The following is a 27,893-nucleotide window of genomic DNA, read 5'->3' on the forward strand; positions in this document are numbered from 1 at the left end:
TGTTGTCGTTTTGTTGCAAGCCCAAAACTAGAAATTTCTTGAGTATGATACCACAAATGGATAAGCATATGTTAACAATGGTTCTTTAAAGTGATATTCTTGTTTTCGTCATCTTTAATGTTTCTTTGCTAGTATTTGACAAGAAAATCTTTAGTATGTCAAAAATATGGCTTATGATTATATGAGAGAGTAAGTGTGTATTTATCTTCACTCATTTTTAAGATGAATGTTACACTTCTACATATTTTAACATGAATGTCGATTTTGTAGTGTTTTCTTTCACTAAAAGTATGAAATTTACATTGTGCAATATACCATGCATAACTTGGATAATACTCATTTGAGTACGAGTTTTGAGCCTTCGTTTTTTTTTTTTTTTGAATTTTCTATTAGCAACAGAATTGCAACTAACCTCAAGACATCTGTTGTAAAAGCACATTCTAACAACGGTTCCTTAATATGTTATTCTTGTTTTCTGTAATATTTAATGTTTTTTTTTGCTAATATTTGATTAGACAATCTATGGTATATCAAAATTATGGCTTATGATCATATAAGAGAGTTAGTATGTATTTATCTGAACCTATCGTTATGAGGAATGTTACACTTTTACACTTTTTTCACATGAATGATGATTGTTGTGGTGTTTTCTTTCATTGAAGGTACTAAATTTATACTGTGCAATATACCATGCACAACTTTGGTAGTACATTAAGTAAGAGGATTGAAACTTGGTTTTTTTTTTAACGAGACATTTAGCAACGAGTTGCAATGAACTTCAAGAAATCCGTTGGAAAGCAAGAAACTCGTTGGAAAACGAAGAAATCCATTGCAAACTCGTTGTCATTTTGTTGCAAGCTGCAAAACTAGAAATTTCTTAAGTTTGATACCACAAATGGATAAGTATATGTTAACAATGGTTCTTTAAAAAGTTATTCTTGTGTTCCATCATCGTTAATGTTTTCTTTGCTAATATTTATTAGAAAATCACTGGTATGTCAAAAATATGGCTTATGATTATATGAAAGAAAAAGTGTGTATTCATCTTAACTCATCTGTAAGATGAATGTTACATTTCTACATATTTTTAACATGAATGGTGATTTTGTGGTGTTCTCTTTCACTAAATGTATGAAATTTATATTGTGCAATATACCATGTGATAACACCGAATTTTGACCATTTTTATAGGTCACTTTAATGTTTTTTACAGGTGTTTTTACTCCATTTTTAAAGGTTTTCAAAGGATTTCTATGTTTTCGGATTTTGAAAGATTTTTCAGGTAATTTGGGATAAAGAGGCACAAATTGGAACAAAAAGACTCTTTTGGATAAATGCAGATCGTCAGAACTCTCATGGAGAGACGAAGACTTTCTCACCGTCTGATCACCCTCCAAATTGGACAACTTATAGAAGAATCAACCATCTTTCAAATGCACTTGGTTTGGAGACATCCAACGGTTGGATCTCAAGATATTCCATTTGCCCCGGAGACACTCGAAGATGGCCAGCAAGTCACGCGACCGCGGCCACCAGTCTATTTTCCGCGGTCACAAGCTTCCCGACTGCGACCAACTACCTATTTCCCGCGGTCATGTTACTCCCGACCGCGTCCGGCCAACTCCGATTAAAAGCCTATATTTCTGAAGCCCAAAGTCATTTCACTGCCTCAATTCCGGAACCCTAGAGACCATGGAGTATTAAAGACTATAATACTTGTCATTTATGTCGTTTTTAGAGAGAACCTTCATACTTTTACAGAAACCCTTTTTCCTTTAGCCGTTTTATGTGATTTTTAGAGAAGATTGTTCAAGTCTGAGTTCTTCAATAGAGAAGCTTTCTTTTATCTCTTTTCTTTACTGTTTTTGATTACTTTTATTAAAACCAATAATGATGTCGACCTCAGCCATGTCTGAGTAGATTCCGAGTTGGGCTTAGGGTTCCCGAAAGGGACTCTCATAATCGATTAAGACATCTAGGTTTATAGATCTGGGATTTTAACTTTGTTCTCTGTTTATTCTCGTTCTAATTGCATGTATGCTTGATTGATCACCTAGTATCTGATCTAGATAGTTAGTGTGGGGGGAGTTGATAACACCAGATTTTGACAATTTTTATGGATCACTTCAATGTCTTTTACAGGTGTTTTTACTCCATTTTCAAAGGTTTTCAAAGGATTTCTATGTTTTTGTTGTTTAAAAGACTTTTCAGGTAATTTGGGATAAAGAGGCATAAATTGGAACAAAAAGACTCTTTTGGATAAATGCATACCGTCAGAACTCTCAGACCTAGAATGAAACAGGCGATTTTTCCATAGGAGTGGAAACCTACCTGCGGCGAGATTGTGAGTATTGACGAGTCTTGTGCAGCTCTTGCGTTCTCTCCCTTCCAGGGCCAGAGTGGAAACCTACTGGTCAGGGTTGCGAGAAACAGTTGGTTATAATCACGACAGTGATGTAGTCATACCGCCGTACTCTAGCTCTAGAACCCTATATTTTGATATCCGTCAATCCCAATCTATAATCCCTAGTGTTAAAACCGATTATGATCCCTGTAGAGTTCCCAAAAGCTCAGCGTTTTTAGCCATAGTTTACAAACAAATCGATTTTTTACTTGTTTATTTAGATCTGCATTTCATTTGCTTTAGTTCGATATTTTGCTTGTTTCATTTGCTTTCATTCGATTTTTCTACTTGCTCTCTATGATAAATTTATTTGCTTTCTTTCGTTTTAGTTTAGTCTGTGACAAACAACCAACCCCTAAAAATCAATTTAGTCTAGACATAAAGTTAGAAACCGTAGAAGAATACCAGGCACACAAATCTCTGTGGATTCGATCCCTAAATACTACAACTGATTAGCTGTGAACTTGCAGCTTTCATTTGTTTTTTTTAAGGGTAAAACTTGTTCCCTCACGCAGTTGACACGCATCAAGTTTTTGGCGCCGTTGCCGGGGATTTGTTTCGCTGACTTTGTTATTTTTCTTGTTCTAATTTCTGTTCTAGACACCTGATCTCTAGTTCTTTCTTAATGTTTGCTGAATAATCTTTCCCTTCTTTTGTTTTTCTCTAAATTGCATGAATACCAGGCGCAGACCTGTAGAAAACATTCCAATTCTAGACGAGATAGACAGACACGAAAGAGAACTTCGAAGACTTAGACGAACGCAAGGAATGGCCAACAACGACCAGCCTGCAGATTCTATTAACCAAGCTTTAAACATGGACCAAGATGGGTCCGAACATGGAGAAAATGAAGAGAACGATCACAGAGAAGGTGATCATGCTCGCCAAGATGGAGAAGAGGATGAAGTTCCTCCAAGAAACCATCAAAACCGCGAGAGAGAAGAACGTGAAGACCTTGATGCACCTATCAATGCAGCCGATGGTGACCACCAGGGGATGCAGCCGAATGGACGTGTTAACTGCCCTGTTCAGCAAGCAAATCAACACCGAAGACAAGCCAGGAACCATCGCATAGCTGATTACGATGCACCTACTCAGAATTTTCAGAACCGGTCCGCAATTCAAGTACAATTTCCGAACCGGAATGACTTTGAAGTCAAGCCTCAAATCATCTCTTTGGTGAAACAAAACCAATTACATGGAGTTCCTTCTGAATGATGAGAACCATATCGAGCTCTTTGAAGAAATCTGCAGCATGATGAGAACAAACCAAGTTCCAGCAGACTATTTAAAGTGTAAGTTGTTCCCTTTTTCATTAGCAGACAAAGCTCACCGTTGGTTGAAATCTTTGCCTGCAGGATCAATTACTAATTGGGAAGTGTGTCAAACTGCTTTCTTGAACCACTTTTATACTAAGTCAAGGTCAAACTTGTTGAGAACCAAGATCTCAAGTTTTCAGCAAGGACCGACTGAACCTTTCTATGAAGCCTGGGAACGTTTTAAGGAGTATGAACGTGATTGCCCTCATCATGGATTTCCCGGATCAAGCCTGCTGAGCACATTTTACCGAGGTTTGCAACCAAAATACAAACTTTCGCTTGATACAGCTAGCAATGGAGATTTTTGACAAAAGACGATAGCACAAGGAAGAGCCCTCATCGAGAATTTGGCTCAAGCCAATAGCAATGACTGTCCTGAATACGATCGCTCGACAAAGCAAATCGGAACAGACAACAAGGAGATAACCGAGTTGAAGAACATGATGAGCCAGCTTTTGAAAAGCAACAATCGCCCAATCCATGCTTGTGAGACCAACAATGGCGCAGAAGACGAAGGACCTAGTGATATCGATCACATTAATCCAGCCTTTCAAGAAGAAGAAGTGAACTATGTAGGGGCACAAGCACCATATCCAAATCGCTTCAACAATGGCTTCAACAACAACTTCCGGAATGCAAACTACAACAATCGCTCTTACGCAATCCAAATGTGGAGAATCCTCAAGATCAGTACTACCCACCACAGCAAAAATCCTTCCAAAACAAGTTTCAAGGTGGAAGTTTCGGAGGGACAGAAGCTTATCAACCGCGACAGCCATATAACTATCAAGGTATGGGCTTTAACAATCAATTTGTACCACAGCAAGGAGTCACAACGAACCAGCTAGCTTCGCAAATCGGACACTTGAACAGTCCATCCAACAGCTCGTTATGACAAACGAGAAAGTATCTAAAGACATGAACGTCAATTACTGCATGTACAATGACTTGAACGGGAAGTTTGAAGCTTTATATTCGCACGTCAAAAAGCTAGACGTACAAGTTGCCCAAACAGCCGACTCTATGAAGAGACAAAGTGGAGCTCTTCCCGGAAGAGTTGAAGATAACCCCAAGAGATTTTGCAATGCTATAACCATACTGCCCGAAGAAGAAGCCAGAACCGATGGAAAAGATGAAGAAACCCCAATCTTTGTACCACTTTACAAGGATGTCGATGCCAAGCAGCGACCGTTCAAGGTACCTCAACGTTCACCGTTTCAAAGGCTTACAAAAGCCGACGATCCGTGACGTTTTGTTTTCCAATGATTCAATTCAGGAATCAAGTTCACAGGCTGTCTATGCGATTCCGGAGCCAATGTCAACATCATGTCAAAGACATTTGCCGAAAAATTGGGCATACAAACCTTAAAGACATCGACGGTCAAGGTTATCTTTAGTGATTCATCTCAAAAAGATACTAAGGGGCGATTCATGATCTACAAGTTCTAGTAGGGGACAAGATTGTTCCAGCAGATTTCCAAGTCCTGGAAATGGATCAAGACAAGGAGAGACCACTCATATTCGGGAGACCATTTCTAGCTACTGTAGGAGCAGTAATCGATCACGCGAACCGGCATGCTGTCTTCCTCAATTTAGATCGCAGAAGGTTTTATCTGACTGTCCTAGACGACTTTCCAAGCAAAGGAAACCGGCCAAAAGAGAAAGAAAAGGAGAATCCAAGAGCTTTTGCAAAGATCAATATCATCATTCCACCAGATGCAACATAAACTAGTGAGGACCAAATCCAGGAACTGATCGAAAACACAAAAATGGTTTTAAACAATGTTAAAGTCCGAAAAAAGAGTAAAAGAAAGAAGACGGCTCCCCAAGGAGAAGAAGTTAAACCTCCAGCGACCGGAAATGATAAGGGCACATCAAGTGGAGTGCCATTTAAATCAGCCTGATTTTTCATGCCTACGTCGAGCTAAACGACTTAAAACAAAAGCGCTTAATGAGAGGCAATCCATTTAGGTACCCTTTCTTTTAGTTTTCTTTTCCTTTTTACAATTTATGTTTTATTTTTCTTTTAAGTTTCAGGTATTCTTATATAACAAAAACACAATAAAATCAGAAAATTAGAAAAAAACGAGAAAAGAGGAGAGGTTTTTAGCTGCTCGGCCTGGCAGAAACCTGAAAGTTGGACGAAGGCCACAGGAGAAAAGGCCGCGGTCGCGACCAAACGACTTGCGGCCAAATCATCATCGACCGCGGCACCATGAATGTGACCGCGGCCGAGCTTATGATTACCGCGGTCGTGCGTCTCCTGACCGTGGCCGTTGGTCGTTGAGACGGGAACTCGGACTTCCGCCGCTTTTCAAAAGTTCCCGGTGTTTCCCGGTGTTACCTGGTGTTTCCTGATGTTACCTGGTGTTTCTCGGTGTTTATCCTGTGTTTCCTGGTGATTCCCGGTGATTCCCAGTGTTTTCCGGTGATTCCCGGAACATTCCTGGAAATCTATCATCAAATCTCTCTTTCCAGCAAGGTATGAAGCTCAAACTTGCCATTTTTAATTGATCTTGGAATTTAGGGTTTTCTTAAAAAGCTCAAATCTTGGTTTATTAATGGTGGAAATAGCTTAAAGACAATAGATTATGCTTATAGGTTATCTGAAAATCAATTTTAACACCTAGCTTAAGAGGAATTGAGATTTTTGAAATTTGGATTCTACATGCTTTATAAAAATCGAATTTGGAACAGTAAAATTGATGAATTTGATTAAGTTTTGTGTGATTAGTGATTAGTATTAGGTAACCTCTAGATTTGACATTGCTCACTAAAACCGATTTTTAGAAGATTTCTATGTTGAGAACATCAAAAATCCGAATCTGGTCATGAACTACTCGATTTCTTCGATTCAGTATCAATTATGTCTGCCTGTGATTTTAACTAATCTCTTGATACTATGATTAGTATAACTGATCGCTAATGTGTTAAAATCAGCATCCATATTCACTCTTTTTCCAAGAATCATCTCGTCTTGTAGGAAAAATGGGACAAAACAGATCCCGAAGAAGCCGTCACACTGGTGACAGCTCTGAGGACATTCCCGATGATAGTACTCTTGGAGAGTACATGCTGAACCAAGCCAGACCGAGAAGAAGAAACTACGTGATGAGGCTGCTCCAGCACTCAAGAGAAACACGAGCAGTCCCTGAGCCACCACAGATCCGATACATTGGGAAAGAGATCAACCCGAGAGTGGACTATGCAAGATGTTTCAAAAAGTTGAACCTCAAACCAACGCCTTGCATTGATTATCATACACTCGAGATGCTTGGGATTATAGAAGATGTAATCTGGTACATCGATACACTTAAGCTGAGACCCTACATGGAGCTGAACCTTCCAACTTATCCCGAGCTAGTCCGCGAGTTCTTAGCAACTGTCACACTCCACCAAACGAAGAGGAGGAACCCCAGAGCATATGACGGCATCTTGTCATTCTCTATCCGCGGACAGACTTACTCACTCACCATTTTTTCACTTTGTGAAGCTCTTAAGCTTTCATACACTGATGGCATTCACCTTGAAGAAGAACCCGATTTTGACTTATAGAGAGATGGATCATGGTGTCTATGATAGTGGGAGATCCAAGTCAGCCCTCTTTACTCATCCTGCGGTGCGAGTTGTGCACAAACTCTTAGCACACACGATTTTCTCTAGAGCCAACATGGGATGTGTTTTGAAGACCGAGCTTATTACACTTCAGATGTCATTTATGGACGACCCACGACTTGCCTGCTTTGCCTGGATCATAGCACAGAACATGGTTGCAAGGACGCTACTCCAGCTTACGGGAGCGCTATTACAGTGATACTACAGGCTGTAGGATTTGATTTCTCATCTGATGATCCACTTCCCGACGCCTGGTATGACCTACTCTATCTCTCTTGCGATCACACTATCTTTCGTGCCGCTTTCTATCCAGACAGGTTCGATTACAAGTATTGCACTGGCACCGAGGAGCACCGACTCTTCTTACCTTCAGCATCAGTCCTGATATTGTTTCACGGAGGACGTCCGCGATGGACTCCGGAGCCCGATGAGTTTCTACCATCTATGCCTCGTCTACCATTCACCATCGGCCAATACATAGTGGCCAAGGCAAAGCGCGATGCACCTGCGGCCCGTGCTCACTTTCAGCCATCTGTTTTGACCGGCCACACTTAATCATCGACATCGTCACACACACACATTCTGATCTGGAGCGCAGATTTGAGAGACAAGGACGACGCTTTAAGCGCGTAGTCACCTTTCTACAGGAGCAGCACCAGTTCGAAGCAGACACATCGGAGGATGAGTGATTGATCAGCACTTCACCGTCATTTGACAGCCATCACGGTTCTATTATCATTTTCTTTCCTTTATCTTATTTTATTTTCGCTTTTGTCCACCATCTTTTCACCAACTTTTTCACACTGGGGACAGTGTGATTTAAGTCTAGCGGAGGATGTCTATCCGTACTAATCATTTTCTTGCTTTGCTTTCAAAATTTCAAGTACTTTTTAAAATTTAATATGTAACCTATTCGACCTTAAGTATTTTTAAGGAATGTTTGACACAAAACTATGATGATTTAGACCTGCACGCTTCTACACTACGCATGATAGCTCATTTGTGGTTAGCACTAGACTAGGCGGTAGCTAGAGTACTTGCACTACGAACTCCCACCAGAGGACTTCTATTCATGGAGATTCTTTCTGACAGGATATACTAGCTCATTTTATTTGACCTTAATATTGATATCTAATTTTCTCATCATTGATTTTAGGCAGGCATCGAGATATACATCTAGGACATCTTTTACCCTCATTTTTACCACTCTTTGTCGTCCTAGATGGCCAGTTCATCTTTATCTGGTACCATACCCTAAAACCAAAACCCTTGTTTTCAATCCTCATGCATTCTCTGTTTAGTTTATATCAGCAGATATGTGCAAAAATGTCGGAGAGAAGAGGAGCGACACAGTTTTCAGTCACTCACAAGGAAGACTGAATGGAATTGGGAAGAAGAGTATCAAAAACCTTATTAAGCTTTACAAGACCGATTTTAATTGGTAATTTCGTGCTCTATGACTCTATATCTAAAGGTGTTCCCTCTTTAAAAACAAAAAAATGAATGAAAAGAGAGGGAAACAAAAAGTTTAATGAGTCTTAGATTCTCAAAATTTTTGGAGCAAGAAGCAACCACTATTCGTTTGAAGAGCTATGGTTTTGAAAGATTTACAAAAATCTAAGTCTGGGGGAGTTAGGAGAGAACCTGAGGGAGAAGACCAGGAATCTATGGCAAGAGGAAAGTGACTGGAAACTGTGGACATCAACAGCTTCACTCTCACCTGCAGTCAAGGCCAATCGGAAAAACGTTTCAAAACAGTCCCGTTCAGCTCATACAAGCATCTGTGGATCTGGTACACCTCTTGGGATGACTAAACCACTCCATCAACAACTGGTTTGCTCCATTAGCACCCAAAGATCTGAAGAAGAGGACAAGTCATGGCCTTGCAACATGGCTTTGTCTTGTGAAGATGAGTATGAAGAGCAATACTCTGAAGATGAAGAGTATGGGTTGTTTGTAGAAGATCCAAACGCAGGATATTACTCAGAAGATGACTCAGGAGAAATTCAATGGATCACCAACAACATCAGTAGAGAAAAACTAATGGAGTTCAACAACGTAGTCAGGTCATTCCCTGCTCATTTAAGCTTTGATGAGATCTGGAAACTTGGTCGTTTGCAAGTCTTTTTCAGGTACTGCAAGGAGTCTAAAGAGGATATCCATAGATACTTTATGAGGGCTCGATACATGACAACACCAGAAGCAGCTGTCTATGCGATTCATCTCAAAAATCCGGAAGACTGCAGCCACTACACCAACAAAATCAGCAAGGAAAAGCTCGGCGAATTCAATGATGTGGTTCGAAATTTGCCTGAAGGAATCACGTTTGCCAGAGCTTGCAAGGACTTTATGATAGGACACTACTTCTGTGAGAGCAAAGAATCAATCCCTGAGATAGAAGACTTGTTCAATCATGCCAGAAGAGGTAAACCTGTTCGAACACTTCACAAAATCGATGGTGCAGGTCAGTTTCTTATCTCTTGTTCTATTAGAGGAGAAATGTTTAAAAACGTGCTATGTGATTCTGGAGCTTGTCTTAACATGATGTCCAAGGCAATTGCTTTGAGACTTGGTATTAGACACCTGTGCAGGACTAGAGCAAAGATTAGTCTAGCTGATGATTCCAATGCAACACCCAAAGAAATAGCTCATGAAATTCCTTTGAGAATTGGAGATTGCATAGTGCCTGTCGACTTCTACATTGTCGAAACGAGAGATGCAACATATCCAGCGATTCTGGGATGGTCTTTTCTAGCAACTTCCGGAGCTATAATGGACTGGCCAAACCGGAGGACTTCATTTGCTAATATCGACAAAGATGTCTTCACAGAAGCTGTCCCATACAACAGCAAAGCAGGAAAACGTTCTGCAGCAGAAGAGTTTGAAAAAGAACTTTGGAGTGACGAAGAACCTGCTAAGCAAAGCAAGGAGATGTCGAAAAAGACTTGTCTGAGGACAAGGTCTTCTTCATTGGAATAAGTCACGTCCAACACCAAAAGTCGAGCTAAACGACTTAAAACAGAAGCGCTTAATGGGAGGCAACCCATTTAGGTATTGTTTTCTTTAGGATTTTTCTTTCTTTTTCTTTTGATCTTTTTCTTTTTCTTAGTTTCAGGTGTTTCTTATAAAACAAAAAAGCCAAAAATATCAAAAAACCAGAAAAAAAAACCAAAAAGAAGGATGGTACCTGACTGCTCGGCCCAGCAGGAACCAAGGAGAATCAGGAAGAGGCCGCGATATAAGCCCCCGCGGTTGCAGACGTTCTGACCGCGGGAAACCTATCATCGATCGCGGTCGCGTAGTTCTGACCGCGGCCAAGCGCTTGGTTGCCGTGGTCGTATGGCCCCTGACCGCGGCACTTGGTCGTTGACATTCAAACCCGACCCCAAACCACCCACTTCACCCCATTCCACCTCACCAATCACCCTCCACCTCATTCATCACCCTCCACCACCTTCATCACCACCTAATCACCTTCCCAAACCTCTTCGAATGAATCCGGTTCATCTCCACCAGCATCCCGGATCCAGGTAAGTTCTCTTTAGCCTTACCAATTCGATTATCTATGCATTTTTCTCATCCAATCTCGACTTGTTTCACACTGAGGACAGTGTGATTTAAGTCTGGGGGAGGATTTCATCCCTTTCTAACCACTTTTCTTTCATGATTCTTGCATTATCTACATTTTTTGCATTTTTCCTAAAGTTTTTCAAAATCGGTTTTCAAAACAAAATATGTTTTAAAGGGAATGGTGAACATGAATCAATGATAGTTGACTGTGTGCTTTAGACTATTCCTAGTGACTTGCTCATTCATGATTTAGGACTAGACTAGGCGGTAGCTAAGCACATTTCAAACAAAGTACCCCAGAGGAATTTGAATGATTTCGATTTAGATGAAGGGATACACTAGCTCTGTTTTATTTGGACTTAATTTGGACTTAATTTTCTCATTGAAGCATTAGACCAGGGAAACGAATCATACATTCAGGACTCCTTTATCCTTTTACCACTCTCTGTTAATCCTGAATGGCTAGTTCATCTTTAGCTAGTTCCCCACCTTAACCAATCCTCTTTCAAACCACATGCACTCTTGTTTTCTATTGTCTTATATGCAAATAAGTGCAAAAACGTTGGAGAGAAAGAGGAACGACGCAGTTTTCAGTCACCAAGGACAGAGACCTGCAATTTGCCGGAAAAGTTCCCGGAATGATTCAACACAACAGGAAACTCAGTTTGCCTTAGAAAAATCTCAAATTTTGGTACAATCTCGTCCTCTAGTCTCTCTCTCTTTAAAAGGCATTTCCTTTCCAAAAAAAAAAAAAAAAATCCGAAAATAAGAAAAGAAAGGAAATGAAAGCCTTAGAGAGTCTAGAGAGGTCGAATTTTAAGTCCCAAGGCAACTGGAGTTTGATTTTATGGATTTTTGGAGATTGTTTTCTGATTCCCAAAAAAAATCTAAGTCTGGGGGAATAGCTGTTTACAACAAAGGAGGAAGGATTATGCAACAACATTTGGCAAGAAGAAATAACTGAAAACTGTGGTCATCAACAGGTCCTTATCTCTCTTGCGGTTTTGCATATTATCTTGCATCCTCCAGATCTTCAGGTAACCCGAAATACTTTAACTCCACCACTTAAACAGCCCTTTAATGCCAAACGCCGTCTACCCTGGATGATTTTTTTAATGAGAACTCACTATTGAACTTAATGAATGTAGAGAGCTAGTTGACTGGAATCAAGATTTAAATTGTTTAAGTTTTGCATGACGGAAAAAGTGGATTAGTATCTCTTGTGCATTGGTGAGAATTTTCTAGACTAAGTTGTGGATTGATGCACTATCTTTGGTCCTAGTTTAGAATTCATGTCTATGAGATTTGTGCATTCCCTATTTTTGTTTTCACTTAATCAGTTTAGGCTTTTGCTTTGTTTGAGGACAAACAAAGGTTTAAGTCTGGGGGAGTTCATAACACCGTATTTTGACCACTTTTATGGATCGTTTTGAATACTTTTTCTATGTTTTTAATTGCTTTTAAGTACTTTTATTACGTTTTTCTATTATTTGTAGTTCCAAGACTCTTTTCAGGAAACTTAGGGAAAAGCTTAACAAAATGGATAGAAAACCAGATTTCAGCTCAGAGTCAAACCATCAGAAGTTCACCCCTGATTGAAGGCCTTCTCACCGTCTGATCCAGCTCAAATTTGGAGACCTTAAAGATGGAAGTATCAGCTTTCCATTTCACTTTACAGCTTGGCAATCCAACGGTTCAATCAAAAGATACGCGAAGAGCAAGATGTCCCGTAAACCAGCCGGCAAGCACTTCCACCCGCGGCCAAACACTCATTCCCCACGGTCAGGAGCATCCCGACCGCGGCAAACCACTCATTCCCCACGGTCACACTTGTCCCGACCGGGGCCATCAAACTCCGAGCCCAAAAAGCCCATTTCTGAAGCCCACATTTGGAGAAACCCTAAGTGACGTCTAGAGAGGTCTTGAGCACTATAAATACATGTCTTTGGAACCCTAAACGAAAAGATATCGAGTAAGCCCATATCATCTATCATTACTATATATTTTTATTGTTTTTGCTTTAGGTTTTAGGGAGAGAGAGATTTATTCTGTTGAACCCTTGTTCTTTCTTTTTCAATTTCGGTTTCTATCCTACTTCTTAATACTATGTCTTTGATTTCGTTCATTATGTCTGAGTAGTTTTATTGTTGGGATTAAGGGATTTTTGATGGGGATTTATATGTTCGATGAGGATTCCATGAGCTTTTGAGCCGAATCTTAGAACTTTTTCTTCTGAATTCGTTTTTACTGCATGAGAGTAGCGTCATGAACTATAATCTGATCCAGATGCTTGGTGACACGAAAGTGTTCATCAGGTATCAGATCTAGTTTGGGAGAGCAAAACAAACATAGGAGTGGAAACCTATCTATGGGCGATTTGTGAATTAGGACGAGTCTTAAACATAATGCATCTCTTCTCTTCCAGGGCCAGAGTGGAAACCTACTGGTCAGGGTTGAGAGAGATAGTTGTCTATGATCACGACAGTGGCGTATTCATACGTCCGTGACTCCAGTTCGAAAAGTTTAAGCTAAGATCTTATCAAATTTACTCTCTAGCAATGTTTTGAATCGTTCGTACCCCTGAGAAAACCTCCCTGAACCCCAACGCCTTCTTTCCCATTGATTTACACTGATTTTCTTTCAAGCTTTAGTTCAATATTGTCTTTCCTTTTTAGTTCATTTTCATTTAAGCAATTAGATATCTGTTTTTTACATTTTTAGTCATTTTCGTTAAGTTTAGTTATTACGTCATTTAATTCCCGTATTCTCTTTTAATATTTCGTTTTTACATTTTAAACACACTACCAAACCCCCAAAAAACCGTTTTGGTTCTAGACTTCCTTACTTTATATTTCAAAGGCTTTTTGCAGGAAAAGATCCTCCTTCCCTGTGGATTCGATCCCTAAGTACTATAATCGATCAGCTGTGCACTTGCGGCTATTGATTTCATTTAGGGTAAAACTTGACAACCTTCACGACAACACCACATCAACAAACAACCAACCCCTAAAACCAATTTAGTCTAGACATAAAGTTAGAAACCGTAGAAGAATACCAGGCACACAAATCTCTGTGGATTCGATCCCTAAATACTACAACTGATTAGCTATGCACTTGCGGCTTTCATTTGTTTTTGTTAAGGGTAAAACTTGTTCCCTCACGCAGTTGACACGCATCACCATGCATAACTAGGGTAGTACTCATTTGAGTAAGAGGATTGAGTCTTCCATTTTTTTGGAATAAGCCATTAGCAACGGAATTGCAATGAACCTCAAGAAATCCGTTGCAAAACCAAGAAATCTGTTGCAAAATTGTTGTCATTTTGTTACAAGCTGCAAAAACTAGAAATTTCTTAAGTATGATATCACAAATGGCTAATTATATATTCACAATGGTTCTTTCAGAATTTATTCTTGTTTTCCGTCATCTTTAATGTTTTCTTTGCTAATTGATTAGAAATCTATGATATGTAAAAAATATTGCTTATAATTAAATGAGCTAGTAAGTGTGTATTCATCTTAACTCATACTTAAGATGAATGTTACACTTCTAGATATTTTTAACCTGAATGTTGATTTTGTGGTATTTTCCTTACAATTAAGGAATGAACTTAAATTGTGCTATATAACATGCCTAACTTGGCTAGTACTTATTTGAGTAAGAAGATTGGGTCGTCGTTTTTTTTTGAATGAGCGATTAGCAAAAGAATTGCAATAAACCTCGAGAAATTGTTGCAAAACCAAGAAATTCGTTGCAAACCCAAGAAATCTTTTGCAAAAACGTTGTCATTCTGTTGCAAGCCGCAAAATATCAAGTTTCTTAAATATGATACCATACATGGCTAAGCATATGTTAACAACGATTCCTTAATATATTATTTTTGTTTTCCGTCATCTTTAATGTTTTCTTTGCTAATATTTGATTACAAGTCTATAATATGTAAAAAACATTGCGTATGATTATATGAGAGAGTAAGTGTGTATTCATCTTAACTCATCCTTAAGTTGAATTTTACACATCTACATATTTTTGACATGAATGGTGATTTTGTGGTATTTTCTTTCACTGAAGGTATGAAATTTAAATTGTCCTATATAACATTCCTAACTTGGATAGTACTTATTTGAGTAAGATGATTTGGTCTTCGTTTTTTTTTTTGGAATGTGCTATTAGCAACAGAAGTGCATTAAAACCAAGAAATTCGTTGCAAAACCAAGAAATTCGTTGCAAAACGGTATCACAAATGGCTAATTATATGTTCACAACGGTTTTTTAAGAAGTTATTGGGTCTGATTGGTAGCAATAAACAGGCGGTTGGCAAAGGCGTTTGAAAAAATGGTTACCAATCAGCAAGGTCGGTTGGAGAAAGCGTTTAAAACCGTGGTTGTAATCAGCATTTGAAACGGGCGGTTGAAGGAAGATTCGGACAGTTGGAGGTTAATTTTCGAGCGGTTGCAAACTGTAAAAAAATAGGCGTTTAGAGCAAATGAGCGGTTGTAGCCAGATTTTTTTTTAATAATCAAATTTGTGGTTTGATATTAATTTTTAATAAGAAATTAGTAAAATTATTTGTTTTTTCTTTGTATGTATATGTGTGTGTTGGTTTTTTTTTGTTATTTCATTCAATTAACCAAACAAAAAAAAATTATGAGACAATTGTTATGCATTTTAAAGTTATTAAAAACACTTATCCTCACTGATATTTAAAAAAAAAAACCTAAAATTTGTTACCAAATTGCAGATATGTTATAGGCATATCATAGGTGAATGATGCAAATTTTTATAAAACAAGAGGAGTTATTTTGATTTGTTTAAAAATTTATTTTAGAAATAATAACTGTAATTTTTGTTTACTTAAATTTCATATAGTAAAATTTTCAACCGTTTTCTGTTATAAAACCATATTTTCCAACCGCTATCTCTAATCGCCTCTTTTCTAACCGCCTTTGTTACAACCGCTCAAAATTCTCTAACCACTTTGTTTAAGAGTCACCAAACGGAGTCAAAATTCTTGTTTTCTGTTATCTTTAATGTTTTATTTGCTAATATTTGATTAGAAAATCTTTAGTATGTCAAAAATATGGCTTATAATTTTAAGAGAGAGTAAGTGTGTATTCATCTTAACTCATCCTTAAGATGAATGTTACACTTCTACATATTTTTAACATGAATGGTGGCTTTGTGGTGTTTTCTTTCACTGAAAGTATGAAATTTACATTGTGCTATATACGATGCATAACTTGGGAAGAACTTATTTGAATAAGATAATTGAGCCTTCGTTTTTTCTTTGGAATGAGCGATTAGCAACAGGATTGCAATGAACTGCAAGAAATTTGTTGCAAAACCAAGAAACTTGTTGCAAAACTAAGAAATCCGTTGCAAAACTGTTCTCATTCTGTTGGAAGCTGCCAAACATCAAATTTCTTAAGTATGATACCACAATGGTCTAAGCATATGTTAACAACGATTCATTAAAATGTTATTCTTTTTTGTCATCTTTAATGTTCTTTTTGCTAATATTTTATTAGAAATATATGATATGTTGATGACACCTGATTTTGGCTACTTTTATGGATCACTTTCAATATCTTATGCAGGTGTTTTCACTCAGTTTTGAAGGTTTTATAAGTGTTTTCCATGTTTTGGAGTTTTAAAAGATTTTTCAGGAAACTTGGAGTTTTGGAGTGCATTTTGGAGCAAAAGTACATTTTTGGATAAATTCAGGCCGTCAGAAGTTTGGCAACCAAAGAAGACCTTCTAACCGTCTGATCAGCCCCAAATTCTGAGACATTATACAAGAGACAGCCAGCTTTCCAACACACTTGGAATCAAAGCAATCCAACGGCTAGATCTCCAGATATCATCAATGCACTGAAGGCCAATCAACACAAATCCAGTCAAGGACAGAAGCATTCACCCGCGGCCAAGCTTGCTCCCATCGTGGCTCAGGTTGTTTCACACCCGGTGGACTTATGTGCGAACCTCAGGAGCCCAACCAAGGCCTAAGACACTTCCTGCACTTATTTTACAAGCCCTAGACGCCCAGACTTGAAGAAACACTATAAATATTCATTTTTAGGTCTCTTGTAAGAGAGCCTCTTTATTCTCTTTGAGAGAGAGAACTCATTTGAAGCTTTAGGTTTTATTTTTATGCATCTGTAGAAGCTTTTCATCGCCACACACTGTCTTCAATAAGAGAAGTTTTTCTGCAACTTTCGTTTCTTTACTTTTCTGCTTTCTAGTTCTTAAATCGATGATGATGTCTAACTCAGCCATGTCTGAGTAGTCACCGAGTTACGTTGGATGAAGAGGAAATCCAAAGGGATCCCATGTTCGAATGACATCTAGGTTTTTAGGAAAAATGATTTCGATTTTTACATGATTCTCCCATTCATCAAAATCTCAAAGCGGTAACTCTGGATTGATCACCCAGAGTCTGATCCTATGTTAGATCTGAGCCACGAGAGTGTTGTATATGGGTTGCCTGAACTAGATCTTATGGACGTCACAGTCGTAGGAGACGAAAGCTACCGACGGAGGATACGTAAGCCGAGATGGATTCTGATCTGAAATGCATGATCTTGTTCTGGCATGAGAACGAGAGTTAATTGCCATGAATGAGTGATTAGATGATTAGGATGACGAGAGTCGGCCTAATCTTACAAGTGTTTATCCTAGTTTCAGAGTCATAGAAAATTCTTGCCTAAATTCCTTGGGTTTTAGAACGTGAATCCTAAAGATGAACTAAACCCAGCGCCGTTTTTCATATAGTTTTCAACCAATTTTTATTTCATGCATTTTAATTTTCTGCTTAGTTAAATTTAGTGACAAACCAAAACCCCTTTTTAATCGATTAGGTCTATGATTGTTTTTAGCATCAATTAGAATTCCTCATGATAACACTGGATTTTGACCATTTTTATGGATCACTTTGATATCTTTTGTAGGTGTTTTTACTCCATTTTCAAAGGTTTTTAAAGGATTTATATTTTTTCGGATTTTAAAAGGCTTTTCAGGTAATTTGGGAGAAAGAGGTGCAAATTGGAACAAAGAGACTCTTTTGGATAAATTCAGACCATCAGAACTCTCATGGAGAGACGAAGATCACCCTCAAAATTGGAAACTTAACAGAAGACTCAATCAGCTTTCAAATGCACTTGGTTTGGAGACATTCCAACGGTTGAATTTCAAGATATTCCATTTGCTCCAGAGATATTTGAAGATGGCCGGAAAGCCACGCGACCGTGGCCAGCAGCCCATCCACCGCAGCCAGAGCCAAGCGACAACGGCCAAGCCCTCATTCTCCACGGTCAAACTTCACACGACCGTGGCCAGACATGTTCGACTTAAGAAGCCCATTTCTGAAACCCAAGTCATTTCCCAGCCTCAATTCCGGAACCCTAGAGACCTTGGAGTAGTGAAGACTATAAATACTTTTCATTTAGGTCGTTTTTATGTATCACCATTCATACTTTTACAGAAACCCTTTTTCCAGCCGTTTTATGCGATTTTTAGAGAGGATTCTTCAACTCTGAGTTCATCAATAGAGAAGCGTTCTTTCATCTCATTTCTTTACTGTTTTTGATTGCTTTCATTAAAAACAATGATGATGTCGACCTCAGCCATGGCTGAGTAGATCCCGAGTTGGGCATAGGGTTCCCGAAAGGGGCTCTCATAATCGATTACGACATCTAGGTTTCAGATATGGGATTTTAACTATGTTCTCTGTTTATTCTTATCTCTAATGCATGTATGCTTGATTGATCACCACATATCTGATCTAGATAGTTAGTGTTGCAAAAATTTTCATAAGTATACGACCTAGAATGAAACAAGAGATTTTTCCATAGGAGGTGAAACCTACCTACGGTGAAATCGTGAGTGATAACACCGTATTTTGATCACTTTTATAGATCGTTTTGAAATAATTTTTCTATGTTTCTTATTGCTTTCAAGTGTTTTTATTATGTTTTTCTAGTATTTTTAGTTTCAAGACTCCTTTCAGGAAACTTAGGAAAAAGCTTGACAAAATGGATAGAAGACCAGATTTCAGCTCAGAGTCTAAGCCTTCAGAAGTTCACCCCCAAAATGAAGGCCTTCTCACCGTCTGATCCAGCTCAATTTTTGAAACCTTAAAGATGGAACTACAGCACACTTTACAGCTTGGCAATCCAACGGTTCAATCAAAAGTTACGCGAAGAGCAAGATGTCCCGTAAACTAGCCGGCAAGCATTCCTACTCGCGGCCAACAGCCATTCCACCATGGTCCCGACCGCGGATATTGGTCTTTCCGACCTCGAAGCCCATTTTCAAGTCCAGAATGATTCCCTCATTTGGAGAAATCCTAAGTGATGACTTGGACACTATAAATACATGTTTTTAGGAGCCCTAGACGAGGGAGACACATATAATTTATTCTTTTGCAGCTTTTAAGTTTTTGTCTTTCATTTTCTTAGTTTTTAGGTTTAGCGAGATAGAAATCTATCTCTTGAACCCTCTTTGTTCTTCTATCATATCGATTTCTACTCAGCTTTTTAATACAATGTTTTTGCTTTCGTTTATCATGTCTGAGTATTTTTATTGTTGGGTTTAATGGATTTTTTATGGGGGCTATATATGTTCGATGAGGATTCCATTAGCTGTTGAAGCTGAATCCTATAACTTTTTCTTCTAAACTTATTTATAATGTATGGGAGTAGCGTCATGAACTACAATCTGATCTAGGTCTTGGGTGTTGCGAAAGTTTTTATTCGGGATCAGATCTAGTTTGAGAAGAGAAGATCGACCATAGGAGTGGAAACCTACCTATGGGAGAGCTGTGAATGTTGAGGAGTCTTAAGCATACGACATCTTTTTTCTTCCAGGGCCAGAGTGAAAACCTACTGGTCAGGGTTGATAGAGATAATTAGTTATGATCACGATAATGGCGTATTCATACGTTCGTGACTTGAGTTCTAAAAGTTTTAGCTAAGATCTTTTATTTTACTTTTAGGCAATGTTTTGAATCGTTCATCCCTCGGAGAGAATTTCCCTAAAAACCCAGTGTTTATTTTCTATTGATTTACACCGATTTTCATTCAAGTATTTAGTCTAGTATTTCATTCACTTAGCCGATTTTCATACAAGCAATTAGGTCTAGCCTTTTTCTCGTTTTTAGTCGATTTCTTTAAGTTTAGTTACTAGGTCATTTTAATTCCCGTATTTTCTCGTTATGATTAGTTTTTAGGTTTTAAAGACACCACCAAAACCCCTATAAAAATCGTTTGGTTCTAGACTTCCTTACTTCACATTTCTTTCGAAGGCTTTTGCTGGAAAATCATCCTTCCCTGTGAATCCGATCCCTAGGTACTACAATCGATCAGTTGTGCACTTGCGGCTATTGATTTTCATTTAGGGTAAAAATTGACAACCCTTACACGACAGCAACATCAAGTTTTTGGCACCGTTTTCGGGAAAGGCACACGTTTTCTTCTCCGCAGAACCCTAAGAAAGGTTTGTAAATCGACTCTAGAACCCTATTTCTGGTTATTTCCCTTTTTTGGGTTCTTTTTGCTTCAGTTCCCGAAGCAATGAACCCTATAAATCGAAATCCCTACTACGAGAGAGGTTTTCACAACACTCCTCAAGCCACCAGACGCGGAGAAGAGCAATATATATGTTTTTAGAAACGATAAGACTACTTCAAAAATATTTTTAGGTATTCTTGAAGTATAACATCTCAAGTGAGTATTTATAGGGTGGACAATAATATTCATTTTTTCCAAATTTCAAGATTTTTGGGGAAGACTACTCGACTTATTAGTATGAACACCTAACCGTTAGACTTTTTAGTTTTTTCATTTCACATATTTATAAGAATATTTGTACGAATAAATACATAAAATTGTAACATATGGACCTACATAATTGTCTTTTTTTTGTTATCGTCTTGCCTGAATATCTTATTTCCTAAAATATTGAAACATAACATTGTTTAAATAATATTATCTACGACAAGAGATCATTCTGTCTCTATGGAATGTTTCATAATTTAGTAACATGGTATATTTACTTACTGAGGTTGCATGTATCTTTGGTGAATCTTAAAACATGGAATATATTCTCTCTGACACGTGAAACGAAATTGGTCGATATTGATATGGAAATGTATTGACATCAATTAGTGGGATTGTTGTTGGTTTTGACAATAAAGAGCCTTTAATGGTAACTGTTCAATGTTCTTTTTCATAATAATTAAGTAAAAAATAATTTTAAAAGAAAGGAAAACTACCTATTCAACTGCATTGTCTATCTTTTTTTTATTTAAAACACTTTCCTTGTCCTTTGTCTCTTTTATTTTTCTCTCTAGAAACCTCTTTCAGAATTCCCTATCGAATAAAAAAAGGTTTTAATATGTCGGATGCTGTCGAGGTTGCACGTTTGGATACTTCCAAAACAGGATGGATTATATCTGTCAAAGTGGTCATGCTCTGGAAACATTCAACATTCTGCGGAAACACTACCAAGATGGTTCTATCTAATATCGATGTATTTGTTTTTCGTAAGTTCTTTTCTTTTTTCTGTGTTCTATATATATTGTTCACTGCTTATTTTTTATTGTGTTATTTTTTAGGGCACTCACATCGCTGCAACCGTTATGTCAAACGAATTTTCCACTCACGCGAAAGAACTCAAACAGGGTCATTGGTTCCGGATCTTTAATTTCATCCTTAAGGAAGCATCTGGATCAATCCTTACAACTACCAATAAGTATCGTTTGGAGTTAACTTCCATCACCACTGTCACCCCTATCAGAACGAGGTCATACAAATTGTTTCTCCACTGCTTTCGATTTTATGATATCGTGGATCGAGCCATCCCTTTTGAGTATCTGATTGGTAAAAATTGCATCTTAAAGTTTTTATAAGAATTAGTCCACTCTTATCAATTTGCATGGAGGATGTGTTAAATTTGTTAAATTAGTTTTTATACATATGTGTTAAATTTGTAATATATTTATATTCCCTTTTCGATTTTGTTTACTATTAGACGTTACGGGAACTATTGTGAAGATGGGTGAACTCTGTAATGTAAGCAACGACGCGAATCTCTCTTATCTTCGATTTGAAATAGTAGATGCTCGGTATTATGAATCATGTGCTTTGTTTTATATATGAAACACTATCGACATGCAAACTCTTTACCAAATATTTCATGATTTTTTGTTATTGTTTTTCTTGTGACAGAAGGGAAGGTCGATTAACGTGTTTTGCCTGTGGTTCTTTAGCAAGGAATCTCTATGATGTATATCAGAGAAACTACTGTGAATCGGTCATCTGGGTCTTAAGGTTCTGGAATATGACAAATGGCCAAGATATAGATATATTTTCTCATAAGATGTCCTTATTAAATATTGATTGTTGATTAAAACTATTGTCTATTGGTGTTTAGGTATTGATAAGAACTCTGTGGTTCTCCGATCTAATCCTCTTTGCTCAGACTTTTTGTATAATCCTATCAATGATGAGGTTGATGCATTCAAAGCCACGTAAGTATTTTTGATATTTTATTCTATAGATTATTGTTTGTATGTTTATAAATATGTGCTGGTAATGAATGTTTTATAACTTTCGTAGGAGGAGTCGAATGCATCAACTGCCTATGTCATCTGTAAACCTATTCTAAATAATTATTGTATTAAAAACTTTATCTTTCTATTTTCACTGTTTCCTCTTTAGTCTTTTGTACTCACTACTTAGGGTAGTTATATGTCGACTCTTTAAACTTGGATCAATGATGTTATCTAATACTTTCTTATGGTTTATATAATATTTTGATATGTATTAATGTTTTTATATAATCCCTTTGATGTATTACATTATCAGTCTAGGTTTTATGTACTATGCTTTATTTGTTCATATGGCTATATATGCTCAATGTCAGACTAGATCCTTTTTATAAGATATTCATGGCTTATATTCTGACAAGTATTGTAAATCATTGCTAGCAATAATTTTTTTTTCTAAACCAATAAGAGTTTTTTGTATATCACTGGAAATAGTTACTGACTGTCATCATAAATTATCAATGGACATCTACCTACAATTGTCTTTTCCAAGAGTTTGTAGAAACTTTAAAAATCATGATAGTTATAGTTAGAAATTCTACAAGATGGGCTTGATCATATTTCATCACTATGGTTGTTCATGGAATCAACAACATTTTGATAGATGTCTAAATTCGTTTAACAACATTTAATTTAATCCATGGAAACAACAACATTTTGATAGATGTCTAAATTCATTTATGTTTTAATTATATACTAGATTTTAACCCCGTGCGTCCGCACGAGAATGTTTTATTTTTTATTTCTAATATAAATTGCATTTATCTTTTTTTGTTTAGATATAATTTGTTTTTGTTATTTATTTTTTTAAATCAAATAATTGTTATCATAATTTAATTTAAAACAGTAAAATTTGTATATTAGTAGAATAAGAGTAGCGTTAATTAAGTATACATTGATCTAATGTTAATTATAAACTTTGTTACTATGTGAATTTAGATTTACACATAAAAAATCTATATATCTATGAATTTGCTAATCCATCCATTTAGTTGTCTTAAATCATTTTTAATATCTTACATGTTTTGACAAACTAACCCGTATAAGACTATAATTATAATTGTATAACCCTATAAATATTTACTAATATAGAATATTTGGACCAATTGATTATGAAAAAATATAATAAGATATTTATTTATTATTTGTGCTATTAAAAAAATGTATATATATATATATATAAACTGGCTAACCTGTTAGTTTAATTGTCTCAAATCATCTTAATATCTTACATGTTTTAATAAATTAACTCATGGACCTTAAATATATATATATATAACTCTAATCAGGTCGATCGTATTATTGTATAATATAAATATTTATTAATCTTAAATATTTGATATTTTAGACCAATTGATTATGATAAAATACGATAAATATTTATTTACTATGTATTTTTATAAAAATATTATTTAAATTTAAAATTTTAAATTAAATCTTTCCTGTATGTAAAAAATTTTAAAGTATTAAAATTATTATCTAAATTTTTGTAATAAAATTTAATTATAATTTTTTTTTTGAATTTTTTGAATTTAAATTAAATTGAATGCAAATTTGTAACTAAATTTAATTAAATTTCTAATAATTTGAAATTTAAATTAAAGATAACCTAGATTTTAGGAAATCTAAAAATATCTAAATTAATAACTAATTTTTCGAAAATTAAATATAAAAATAAAATAAAATATTATAAAAAAAATTTTAAGAGTGTTTGGATGCAAGCACTAAATGTACTTCTATTTTAATAGAATAGATATTTGCATAAGAGATCCAGTATTGCTAAATTTATGTTTGCGTAAAAGGTCCAGTATAGTTAAATTTATGTTTTTGTATTACCTTATTAATCAACCTCTAGAATAAATCATATATTGAGTTACTAGAATCAATAACAATAAAATTAATATAATCATGAATTTTTTTTTAAGAATTATTTCTCGATATGAAAACATATATATAATATATGCATATATCTTTATTTGAAAAGATAATATGCTTGAAGAATATATCTATAATAGAGTGTTAAGCAAAAAAAATATGCTTCTTTTCAAAAGAGTCCATAATTATGACTATTTAATTTCAAAACATCTGTATTTACTACCTGCATGTGGTTGAGATTTGATGTAAAACAACTTGGTATTCCCCCAAGTTTTTATTTAGATAAACAAAAGTATTTGGGTGATGTCATCTTTATTGGAACATGCGGTAGCTTAAGATTTTAAATAACTTAAAAGTAATGATTGTGCACTATATAGATTATACTATTTGTTTTTTTTTGGTCTCGATATGTTCGCGTCGTAGATCACTTGCGTGTATTTTTAGTAAACTAGAATCATAAATATTTTATTCTCTTATATTATTTGGTGCTAATCAATCGGAAAAAATATATATTGAGTTATTTGGGAAGTTGCTATTGTCAGACAACTTGTGCCGCTTTAATGAACATTTTCCATATATTTAGGCTGAAAAAAAGTAAACTACCGAAAACCTAATGTGTATAATAATATTCTCTCTATCTTCTTATTTTGGTTTTTCTTTTTGTGATCTTCAGACCAACAGAAAAAAAAAACATCATGTCGGATGTGGCCGATATTTCTAGATGGGAAACTCACACTCACTGTTCCGAGATCTATGTTCAAGTGCTTCGACTCTGGAAACATGTCAACTTCTTTGGTGATACATCCTCTCGGACGAAAGGTATTTTTAAGGTTGTTACTTCTTTATATATTTTTCGGGATTATTTAAAAAGTAGAATGTCGTTTTGCTTTTTATTTTGGATCTGATACCAAATCATTCTTAGGGTGATCGCATTGCTGCAACTGTTATGATCGATGAAGTTCCTCTGCATGGTGTCGTATTGAAACAGGATTCTTGGTTTAAGGTTCGTCATTTTATTCACTTGCCCTACGCTCTCATCATCCATGCTCTGACTTTTTGTGCAATCCGGTTGATGACGAAATTGACAAGTTCAGGGTAAAGTAAGTATAAGATTTGTAAATTCCTTTTTTACAATATTTTGTTATTTGTGTTTAGATATACTGATCTAATCTATCGAATCTATTTCTTCGTAGACGATACCGTCTTCGTGATTAAAGCATCACCACCGGCGTGCACTTATTGCTTACTTCTATTTTCTTTATCTATATAACTAATGCTATTAAGACACTTACCTTATAACGACTGTTGCTTAATCTCCTATTTTGGTTAGAATATATACATCATGCTTTATTTATATTAATGAAATGACTTTTTTTTTTTAACACTGATCTATTATTCTATTACAAATTATGAGAACTATTACATCGACAATTTAACAACGGACAAGTCTCCCACCTGCAAATACGCCAAACGAAACTCCATGCATCACGTTAAAAACCTCCTGTAAGCTTGTCTCCATTAATCTGCAAATTAATAATAAATCGCACCTTCCGGGACTCGAAACCCAGATCTCTTGGTGTAAAAGCATTAAAGAACCCATTAACCACTAGGCTAAGGAAGCTTCCACTAATGACGCTAGAACCTTTTAAATGACTTAGTTCTATGATTTTTGCACTAAACCTTTTAAAGTGAGATTTAAAATGTTATCATGTTTTTGATAATGTCTGGTAATTGGTTAGGTTATAAGTTATTTTTTATTTTGATTATGCTACTTTTTTGTTATACGCACGATTTTTAATTTTATTTGGTTTGTAATATGAATTTAGTTACTTTTGAAATTATATATTCCAAATTATTTAACTATTGAGTAAAAACATGTATTATGTGATATACTAATTGTTCGCTAAATAAAAATCATTATAGTGGTATTTTCTACAAGATCGGTTCAATTAACTTTCAAAACTATGATTGTTTATGGGTTCAATATCAATTCGGTATAGAGTATACTTACATTAACTTTTTATTATACCCAAATGTTATATTATTTATTCAAAGATTCCCAATTATTTATTCAAAAATGTCCAATATAGTTAAAATTTATATTTCCATCGTACCTTAGTCAATACTCAGAATAAATATATATAATAGATGTTCAATAATATGATGCAATGTTCATATATTTGGTTAGTAAAATAAAATAAATACATTAGAAGTAAATATGAGTTTTTTTCTTTTTATTTATAGATAAATTTCAATATTAAAACAGATACTGTATATGTGTTTTTATAAGAGACGAAGATATACATGATTGTGATTATCTGGAAAGAAAACATATTTAGTTATTATTTTATGAAATTAACAAACTTAGTTGTTACCGATAATTTATAGTAAAAGCTTACGATTATATCATATTGGCATCCAACTTATAAAACCGACAATGTAAACACTTTCTAATGAATCGTCACCATTAAGCGTCCCAAAAAAAAAAAATGTTACTTATATATTCTATTTACATCGGCTTCAGAGAAAAAAAAACATAACTATTTTATGACAGTTATCTCTCTATAATATTTTGGAGAAAAATGGCAACTTATGATTTGGTTCATGAGATGTATGGATGAAGAGATGACTGAAATATTATGGTTAAAGTTTTGAAAAGGTGGAACATGAATGATCCACAAGAATTACCAGGACTTGGCTTCATTCGGACCGATGAGAATGTAAGTTTTGTTATCAACTAATCTTTATAGTAATAAGTCTTTGTTACGATTTATTTATTGCTTCTTATAATTTTTATATTTGCTTTTCTTATAATGTACGAATGCAGAATTCATACCAAAATTCACAATCAGATGTTGAAGTATTTCGAACGAGTTTGTCCGGAAGATCATTGGGTTATGTTATATGGGTTTAATCTCAATCGATTACTCACTAGACACGATTACATGATTAATCTGACCGACGACACAAGGGTTTCACGTGTAATACCATTATCTAATAGGGCATTTGTCAATTTCGTACAATTTTCTCTGATTACCAGTAATCCTTACGCTCATGAATATCCAATCGGTGAGTATAATTATATATTTTTTATTGGTCTTATTTCTTAAAAAAACAATAGTATTTTTGATGTGTATATTTATTCAGATTTGATTGGTTTACTTGACGTTGTAAGGGATCTCATACCAGTTGTGCAGACAGATGGAAAAACTGTCTTGACACTCCGTTATCATCTTAAAGACAATGAGTAAGCCCATTAGTTTTTTTGGTTGTCGATGGTTATAATAGTTTAGTGTTATAATAATTGTATTGTGTAATTTGAAGGGCCAATACATTGGAGTGTATCGCACATAGCTCATTAGAAACTGAGATAAAAGAAAAATGCATAGGATTCGATGGTCCATTTGACCTGTGCGTCTTAACTGATTTACGAAAACTGGGGGTATATACTAAAATTTGACACGATTATGAAATAATTTGAATTTATATGTGCCACTATGCGAAC

General features: G+C 35.8%; 1 long non-coding RNA gene and 1 other non-coding gene across 2 annotated transcripts; one reads left to right on the plus strand and one right to left on the minus strand.

Annotated features, from left to right (window-relative positions):
* Nucleotides 1–3,829: 3,829 nt before the first annotated feature.
* On the minus strand, nt 3,830–3,940 carry LOC112082517. The gene has a single exon (XR_002897190.1). It is a non-coding gene; the product is annotated as a small nucleolar RNA R71 (small nucleolar RNA).
* Nucleotides 3,941–25,061: 21,121 nt separating this feature from the next.
* Nucleotides 25,062–25,731, plus strand: LOC112082402. Its single transcript, XR_002897074.1, has 3 exons — nt 25,062–25,207; nt 25,311–25,488; nt 25,582–25,731. It is a non-coding gene; the product is annotated as an uncharacterized LOC112082402 (long non-coding RNA).
* The last annotated feature ends 2,162 nt before the right edge of the window (nt 25,732–27,893 follow it).

Source organism: Eutrema salsugineum, unplaced genomic scaffold (genome assembly GCF_000478725.1).
Source record: "Eutrema salsugineum unplaced genomic scaffold, Eutsalg1_0 scaffold_1, whole genome shotgun sequence".
Classification (NCBI taxonomy): domain Eukaryota; kingdom Viridiplantae; phylum Streptophyta; class Magnoliopsida; order Brassicales; family Brassicaceae; genus Eutrema; species Eutrema salsugineum.